Source organism: Eublepharis macularius, chromosome 1, assembly GCF_028583425.1.
Source record: "Eublepharis macularius isolate TG4126 chromosome 1, MPM_Emac_v1.0, whole genome shotgun sequence".
Classification (NCBI taxonomy): Eukaryota; Metazoa; Chordata; class Lepidosauria; order Squamata; family Eublepharidae; genus Eublepharis; species Eublepharis macularius.
Genome location: NC_072790.1, coordinates 169,110,906 through 169,120,434, shown reverse-complemented (window position 1 = coordinate 169,120,434; position 9,529 = coordinate 169,110,906).

Here is a 9,529-nt window from a genome sequence, read left to right as displayed (position 1 = left end):
GCCTGACTCTGCCCTGCTGCTGGAGTGGATTCCTACTGCCCAGTAGATTCCTGCCTGATGAGACCTAGACTGCTGCTGCACCCAGAGGACTTCTGCTGCCGCCCAGTTTACGAGTCTTAAAGTCACTGGATTTTTTTCTGTCTTTGGGGGTAGGGGGTTGGCCTGGTGTTTGGGACAGATAGGGTGGGGGAGTTTTTTTAGTCTGAATTTTAAAAACTGCCTTTTTTTGCTGTGGATAGGAGGTGCTTTAGTTGGCCTTTTGTGGGGGGGGGGAGATCTGCTTTTAGACTTGGTTATATTACTATTCATTTTGCTGCTTGTTCCTCTTGGGGAGGGTTCTTTAGTTTTCCCTTGTTGTACAACCATGGTGTGCTATAGAAGTTTGGTTGGTGTTTTTTGCTGGGTTCTGTGTTTTCTGTTGGCACAGAAATTTGGTTTGTTTTAATGTAAGGTTTTGCTCGTTGTTCTTCGGGGGGGGGGGGTCTGTTTTCCATTGTTGCTGTGTTAGTAGTCAGACCCCGCCCTTCTGAAATCATAAACACCCTTCCTCATATAGCATAAGTGCAAGACACTGCCCAGTTTGAAATATGCCAGCCAGGTAAAAGAGCCCAGAAAAATAGTTTAAAAGGAGAGTCAGAGTGGCTGGCTGACTAAACACCCCCCTCCTTGCCCCCGAAAGATGCATAAATTAGGACAGTGAGGCTCTCCGGAAGCTCCTAACTCATCTTGTCAATGCCCAACCTTACTTCCCCTCATCCATTTACCCTAATCAAGCAACACCCAATTATTTCCCTTTAATTAAAGAAACCTTTCTGGTTGAATATCTGTCTGGTTTATGTTGAGAGTTCTCTAAGGGAATAATCCCTATCAATATAGGTGAACCACAGTTACCCCCTCTCTCTTTCTCTCCTTTAAGCTAATTATCCCAACTAATTAGAAGACTTTCTATTTGGATAACAGTTGGAGTGCTTTTAGTTTGTTAAATGTTAAATTAACTAGTGGTGTTTGGGTGTTCTTTGGGTATTTCAGAGAGGGGGGTAAACTTTTAAAAAGTGTTCTATTGTTAGGCTAGTTGTAGGTCTTCTAAGCAAAACTTAATTTGTAGCTTTTAGGGACCAACAGAGTTATTTACCCCTTAAGAGGCTTGTGTAAGAATTAAGACGGGTTTGAGTGTGTTCTACTCAAATTATATAAATAAATAGATGGCCCACAGGGACATTAACTAGGCTTTCTCTGCCCACCTTTACTTCCTTAGAGCCAGGCCAGGCACATTAGAAGTAGTTTTGGGGAGTTTGTCATAGGCTTACCTGTAGAGACTGGGTTCAGGGGTAGCACATGCTCTGAAGAGGAATTAAGCTGCGGCATGCTAGTGTAGACAGTGCCATATACCTAAATAGGGACTTTAAAAAATATTTGTGTGTCCCTCTCCAGGTTTAGACCCACAACTATTAGCAAGCTTTCGGAGTAGGTAGGTAGGTTTATTTAAAAACTCTGATTTTTGGCTAGGTGCTTTGCCTATGTGGGTAGGTAGCTTTTAAAGGCTAGTTAGTATAAGTTAAAGGGGATAGAAAATGAGCAGCAAGAGACCAGAGAGGGGCTCTAGGGGGAATGCAAAGGCTAAGACTAGAGGGGTGGAGAGGAGGAGGCCTGCAACTCTCCCATCACCTGCGTGGAGGAGGCCCGTACCAGCACAGTTGCCGTTCACCAGCCTGGCTTCTGGTGACAGCAAGAGGGTTCACAAGGCTCCCTTTGCTGAGGCAGCTGCAAGAGCATCACATCCACAGGTGCCTGAGGCAGAAGCTGGCACTGGGCAGGGACCTGCTGCTGAGGCTCACCCCTCCAGCTGTTGAGACCCACCACCAGCAGGAGCAACAGCAGGAGGTTGGCTTGGGGGATGTGAGTTTTCCATCCCTCAAGCTCACCTCAGGGATTTGGAGGATGTTGGAGGAACTGGTAGAGGGGCCCACCATTGGTGAGCTTTCCCTAATTTCCTCTGAGACCAGTAGCAGACCTTTCAGGGTGAGGCAGGAGGAAAGGATGGTGGAGGAAGAGATTGTGAAAGTGGTGACTCCCACAGCTCAACCTCTTCACCCTCAGCCATCCTCTGCCCACCCTAGACATGGTGTGTATGGCCCAAGCAGCTCACAGGAGGAACTGCCTGGATGCCCGCATCTGTGCATTTTACATCAGACATCTGGACCTGCTCTCAATTGCAACATGCATACTTTTCACTTATGGTGCACTGGTGACAACCTGATGACCTTCAAGGTGGGGGTGGGACAATCACCCTCAGGCAAGGCAAGATGAGGGACCACCAGGCCATCTATTGCAAGGCTTTGCTCCATGCTAAGGTTCTTGACATGGAGCACATGGCAGAGAACCTCACTGTCACCATCAAGAGGGAATTACTGGACTGGGTAGATGAGGGCAGCATCACCATGGGATACATGGTGACTGATGGTGGCACAAACATGAAGGCAGCCGCTGCACAAGTGGGCCTCAATCACATTTACTGCACAGCCCACAAACATTACCTCATCGTGAAGGATACACCTGGTCTGGGTTCCTCTAAGGAACTTGCAGAGCCCCCCCCCCCAACATGCGAGTTCCAGCGTCTCCTCCAGAAATGCCAGTGACTCACAAGTCACTTCTTGAGAAGCATGAAAGCAACTCACCAACTGTGCCAGAAGCAGGCCAGGAGAGCCTGGCAGCACATCACCTAATGTCTGATGTTCTCACTCCCTGGAACTCTACCCATGCCATGCATGAGCATTTAGTGGAGCAACAGGACACCCTTGTGGTGTGGCTCTCAGAGAGCGACACATGGAGGGGGGAAGGTGAGTTCAGCCCAGAGGATTGGTTCACCATCTCCCAAACAGTGGAGATCCTCAGGCTCTTCACAGAATTCACTGCTGCAGTCTCATCTGACATAGTGATCCTGGGTCTGGTCACCCCTCTAATGCATATACTTCAGAGTGCCATGGCCTCTTTCCAGGTCCCAAACACAGGATGTGCAGACCGAATTCCAGGAGTGCACATGCTCATGGAAACACTGCAACTGGACATGATGTCCTGGCAGCAGCCTCTCACTGAGAAGTACATGTTGCTGACCATGTGCAACCCACAAAGCAAGGGCACCTTTACCAAGAGGGCTGAGAACTTTGCATTACATTTGCCTGCTCCCCTGGAGAGCTGAGCAGTTGGTCTTCTTGAAAGTCAACATTCTGCTCTTTGATTTCCCAACTCTGGACTTCCAGAGTGAATGAGGTGAGCCTACTTTGTGGCCTGCATCCTCTGGGAGTCTGTGAGGTGGGGAAATACACTCTTCCCAAGACTTAAAATTTAGGCAGAAAACCAGCAGGAGGGACAGTTGATCCAGTTGGTGCAACAAATGCACACTCCAATTTGGATCCATGCACCCCAAAAACACCTGCCCACATTAGCAGAAATTTGTGCAGATAATTGAGAAAAGAGGCCCCAGAAACATTATTCTCTTACCACTGGGATGGGAAGATTCAGAGAGAGATGTTAGGGAAAGTAGAGAGTAGAATAACACATCATGTGTCACAGAGGAAAACCTACAGAAACACCCAAATGAAGCTACATAATGCTGTTGTGTAATATAATGTAAGTAATGTGTTGTTCTGTGTATTGTCGAAGGCTTTCACGGCCGGAGAACGATGGTTGTTGTGGGTTTTCCGGGCTGTATTGCCGTGGTCTTGGCATTGTAGTTCCTGACGTTTCGCCAGCAGCTGTGGCTGGCATCTTCAGAGGTGTAGCACCAAAAGACAGAGAAAAAGCATAACCTTCAAGCAGTATTCAGACCCACCCGAAAAATACAACAGATGCTACTATCAGCAAAAGACAGTAGAGACCCCCTCACCTCTGCAGGAGTATACCGTATACCCTGCAGCTGTCGACAAGTTTACATCGGGACCACAAAACGTAGCATCCAGACAAGAATAAAAGAACATGAAAGACACTGCAGACTTGGACAACCTGAAAAATCAGCAGTGGCTGAACATAGCCTAACGCAAACAGGGCACAGTATCCTATTCCAGGACACCAAAATACTGGACAACACTTCCAACTACTTTGTCAGACTGCACAGGGAAGCCATTGAAATTCACAAGCATAAGCAAAACTTCAACAGGAAAGAAGAAACCTTAAGAATGAACAGAGCATGGTTTCCAGTTCTGAAAAACACCAGGCTAACAAAACATTCTATCCCCGACAATAGCCCTGCAGAGAAGATTAGCACATCAAGTACCAATCCATATGCAAAAGAACCTCCTCAGGATACAGTGAAGCCTCCCGCCATTAGCATTCCACACCCTGGGAAACTCTTACAGGATGACTCAGCTCAACCCCACCCCTCCTGAGTAGATACAAATGACCTACATCTTTTCCACACTGTGACACTGAGAGATCTCTGTCTTTTGGTGCTACACCTCTGAAGATGCCAGCCACAGCTGCTGGGGACAGAGAGATCTCTGTCTTTTGGTGCTATACCTCTGAAGATGCCAGCCACAGCTGCTGGCGAAACGTCAGGAACTACAATGCCAAGACCACGGCAATACAGCCCGGAAAACCCACAACAACCAATGTGTTGTTCTGTTAACTTTCCTCATTGCAAGGGTGGGAGGGACAGCCAATGATGAAAGTCTCTAGAGAGAGTGGATAACTTGGGTTTCCCAAGTACACCTCACTCTCACTTGCAGCCTGATCCATCTTATACAACAGTGCTTGCTTCTCTGGTGTGATGTCGGTTCCCTTGCTTCATTTTGGTTCTGGGGGGATTCTATCCCATTGCTTCAGTTTGCTTCTAGTTGCAAGACTGTCCCTTGCTTCAGTTTGGTTTGGGTGAAACAGATGTGATTTGCTGGTATGAAATTGGTACTCATAGGAGACAATGAAGAATGGCTGGGCAGCTTGCTCAAGAGATGATGGGACTTGGGGGAGCATTAGTTTGGTTCTATTGGGCTTCACCAAGGATGAGGTTGCATTTGGGAACGTGCCTTGCCTGTGGCATCCTTACCATGTGTGTATGTGCCATAAGAACTAGCCTGTAAAACTTCTCATCAGGGCTTTTTTTTAGCTGGAACGTGGTGGAACGGAGTTCCGGAACCTCTTGAAAATGGTCACCTGGCTGGTGGCCCCGCCCCCTGATCTCCAGACAGAGGGGAGTTTAGACGGCCCTCTGTGCTGGCGCAGAGGGCAATCTAAAGTCCCCTCTGGTCTGGAGATCAGGGGGCGGGACCACCAGCCAGGTGACCATTTTCTCCTAGGGCAACCCACTGAGTTCCACCACCTCTTTTCCCAGATAAAAAGCCCTGCTTCTCATCATAGGAAACAATGGAGAGTGGCTGTGGTATACTTGTTTAGGGGCACTTGTTAGTGTGTGTGGGGGGAGCTCCAGTTTGATTCTGCTGAACTGTCTGTTTGTGGTGTTCATATTTCGGAGTGTGGCTTTGGCCATGGCAGCCTTGGTCTGTGTGTTACTACAGTGACAGTCAGCTTGGATTCCCCACCCCCACAATAGGAACAGAGTGGCTGGGGGCACCTTGTTCAGGGGCCCACAGAATTGGACCCCTGGGTCCAATCTTCCTGAAACTTGAAGGGGGTTTTAGAAGACAGTCAGGAGTAGGTCCCCTGCCTCCTGGAGAGTCCCTAGATAGTTTTCCCCATAGGGAATAATGGAGATTGAAGAATGGCTGGAGGCACCTTATTTGAGAGCCATACGTTTGGCCCCCCGGGGTCCAATCTTTATGAAACTTGGGGTCAGGGATCTTTAGAGAACAGTTAGGGGTAGGTTCCCTGCAAATTTGGTGAAGTTTGTTCAAAAGATGACTCCAACCAGGAGTAATACTAGATATCCCTGAATATCGGATATCCCTGAATTGAGTTTCCCATAGGAAACAATAGTCAAATTTAATTGCATTTGCTCTGTATTACAGAACCGAACTAGGGAATTAATTCAGTAATCAGAGACTACTGTTTTTCTAGTGTGGTATTACTGAATCAAATTTCCTGATTTTTTTTTGTACACCCCTACCTGCTGCTGCCAGTTCCAAAATGGCCTGCAGAGAACTTCTGCAACCTGTGATGAAATGACACTTCACCCAAGTATTGGTGTAGGAATCTTCTGCTTTACTTTGTGAATGCTGATTTTGCTCTGGGGTTAACCTCAAATTTCCTTGACAGTTGGTCATAAGAGTGGCTGATTCCGCACATGTTGGATAATGCACTTTCAATGCACTTTTATCAATCGTTTGAGGTGGATTTGTTGTTCCACACACAAAAAAATCTGTTCCAAATGATCTATAAAGAGGATTGGAAGTGCATTATCCAACATGTGCGGAATCACTCAATGTTAGACTCCCTCCCCCTTTCCCAATTCCAAGATGAAGAAGGAGCAACAAAGCAATTACAGCAACTGAAGAAGACAAAAGGAGAGAGGATGTAGGCCCAGTCATTTTCTGCTCTGGGAGTATTTTGACAAGGGGAGTTGTGGGCATTGTGAGCAGGAGACCACCCCTTCCAAAGGGGGCAGTCCTCCTGGAGCCAACAGGGTAGCACTTGGGCGGGGGGAGTTCATTCAACTAGATCTGTCTCTGTGGAAAGCAAATAGCACTAATAGTATTTTTCTCTTTGGCTGAATCTATGAGGATTCTTTATTACCTTGTCCTCACCATTGAGAACGCAGAGGGGTTTGCATTGGCAATGGAGTGTCTTGTGTGCACTTTCTTCCAACACCATTTCCCCTGTATTTTTCCACCACAATACCATTGGAGGGCTTTTTTGTGTTTTTTAAATTGATAATTGCTAAAGCATTATATTATCTATTGTATTGTCTATAGCGTTTTATTATTATCTACTGCCATGATGTACTAGTTCTTCTGAATTCCAAGCTTTCGTTTTTTTAAAAAAAGTCTTTAACCCTTTTTGCTGCAACCTCCAGTAGCATGGGAAAGGGAGGGAAATGGCAGCTATGGGAGGGAGCTGAGGCAAGAAACATAGTAGCAATGTGGGCAGGACTTTAAAAAATGCTCTTCTTCCACATGGTATGCAAACATGATTTCATGGCAACCTTTCTAAAAAGATTGTATCAAACCAGGTTTGGGAAAGATCAGAGCAAAACTGAGGAAAACCCAGTAAATTAGGGAATGAAGTCATGCGGATGATCCCAAAAGAACCCTGCTGAAATGTGAATGCCAAACCAGAGGAAAACCTTCATGTGGAAACAACCTTTGTTGACTAAATTAACTTCATGCTTTAGCAAAAAAATAAAAGAAGCTCCAGGAGGCAGATAGCATAGAGGATATCTTATCACAAAAATGAATACAGACCAAGCCAGTACACAGGATGTATGGCTGGATTTTTATGACTTTTTAAATTTTTTAAATTTTATCTTCTAATTAATCCTATCATTTTGTCCATTTTAAAAGCTATTTTTAAATGGTCTGTTTTGAAAGCTCTGTAATCTGTAAGTTTCAACTTTGATCACATCTTTTCCGCCCAACCATAATTAGCAATGATCTATTACAGCAAACATTCTATTGTGTGAGAAGAGTTAACAGTGTTGTAAAAAGTACTGCTGTGGTCAACGTATAATGAAAGATTTTTATGACTAAGGGCTTCTTTTGTATCCGCAGGTGAGTGAGACCATTCAGATATACATAACGCAGGTGGAAATTTCTAATTTGGCTCTGGCAGGCCATCCTCTGAAATACTACAGGAACAGTTGCAATCCTACTCAAGAGCAAAACCTACTGAAGGTCAAAGGAGTGTGTGATTGTCACCCTGAGCCAAACCATAGAAAATCACTGCTTTTCCTTCAGTACATTCTGCTCTTTCCTAAACCAGCTGCTCTGTACTGCTTTCTGAAAGAAAATTCCTCATTACTGCTTGTAACTCTACACCCTGAGGTGCTCACAGACTTTTCTGTCTCTCCAAATCCTTCTCCTCTCCCCTTACCTCCCCAGAAATCTATCTCCCCCTCCACAAGGCTAGATAAAACCTGTCCTTTTTTTGTCTGATCTATTCCCCCAAGTTGTTCAAGAAATTAACATATGAAATAAGCAGAGGAATGAGTGAAGAAGAGGTACTGCAAAGCTAATGGTTACTCACATAGTGTATTCTCATCAGACTTGAGGACAAAGTTTCTTAGATTCCCCTGTCAAAAGTGGCATGGATGTTTTCTCTCTCTTTCTCTTGCCTCTCTTCATATTCCACACAATATCAGCCAAGAGGCAACTAGACTTTAAGTAAAAGTCACATACACACATGATCTGCACCAACCTGTTATTGTATTAACAGATAAACTGCAACTGATCCTTCCTCAATACCAAATCCCTAGCCTGGTTTTATTTACTTACTTTACTTATACCCAGCCTTTTTCCTTAATAGGAAAATTGTTCTTTTCTCTCCATTTTATCTGCATAACAAATCTGTGAGGTAGGCTATACTGACAGTATGGGACTGGCCAAGGTCATCCAGCAAGCTTCTCTGGCAGAGAGGGGATTTGAACCTGAGCCTACCAGTTCTTTGTCCAACACTCTAACCACTATACCATGCTGGCTCTCAATTATGCCTGGTTTCTGCTCAGTCCAGATCTCTAAACTTCCTAACTCACCCCTCCTCTCCATTACATCTACTCTCAATGGCAACAACCTAACACACACAATATGGATTCTTGTGTCTTGTTTTGTGAATTGGGCTTTCTCCTGGGATTTAACTTGTCCGGGGTCTGAGCCCCAGCCCCCAGACTTGACAAGAGGGAACAGCAGGGGACAAAAGGGTGGCAGCAACCCCACCCCCCAAGCCGGCAACCAGGGCCAGAACCTACCTACTCCAGGGGGAAGGGGTAAAAGGCCAGAACCTCAGAGGGGTGGAGGGGGCAAGGAGAGACCAGCCAGTCCCACCTTCCAGGGGGAAGAAAGGGGGCTAAGCAGGCCAGAGGGAAAGGGCCACAGCAGGGGGAATGTGGGACCAGCAGCAGGAGCAGCAGCCCAAGCAGAGCCCTTACCTGGCAGGGAGAGGAAGCAGCCTCTACAGCCCAGAGCCACACCATGGCTAGAAGACAGCAGCCTGGCTCAGGAGTTGCTAGAAGCCAAGCCTCTCCAGGGGGGGCTGCCACAGGCATTCTGGGGGAGGAGATGGGTAGCCCCGCCCAGCATTGCTGAGCAGGCAGCGCAGAAGCTGGCTAAGGCAGCACCTCATGAGCAAGGCCAGGCAAGCCCAATAGCACGGAGGCTGGCTGGGGCAGCTCCTCATGAGCAAGGCCAGGCAAGCTCAATAGCACAGAGGCTGGCTGGGGCAGCTCCTCGTGAGCAAGGCCAAGGAGCCCTCAGCTGGGGATGGCTTGCACTCAACCCCACCCTACCAGCAAGGCAAAGGAGCCCAGGAGGGATTAGTGGTTGGAGGGAAACACCTGGAGGAACGCACAGCTGGGCCCGGTCAGGAGAAGGAACAAGCCTGGAAGGAGGGCGGGGCGGAGAGAGGAAACCCTATAAAGGGTGGCTGGGAA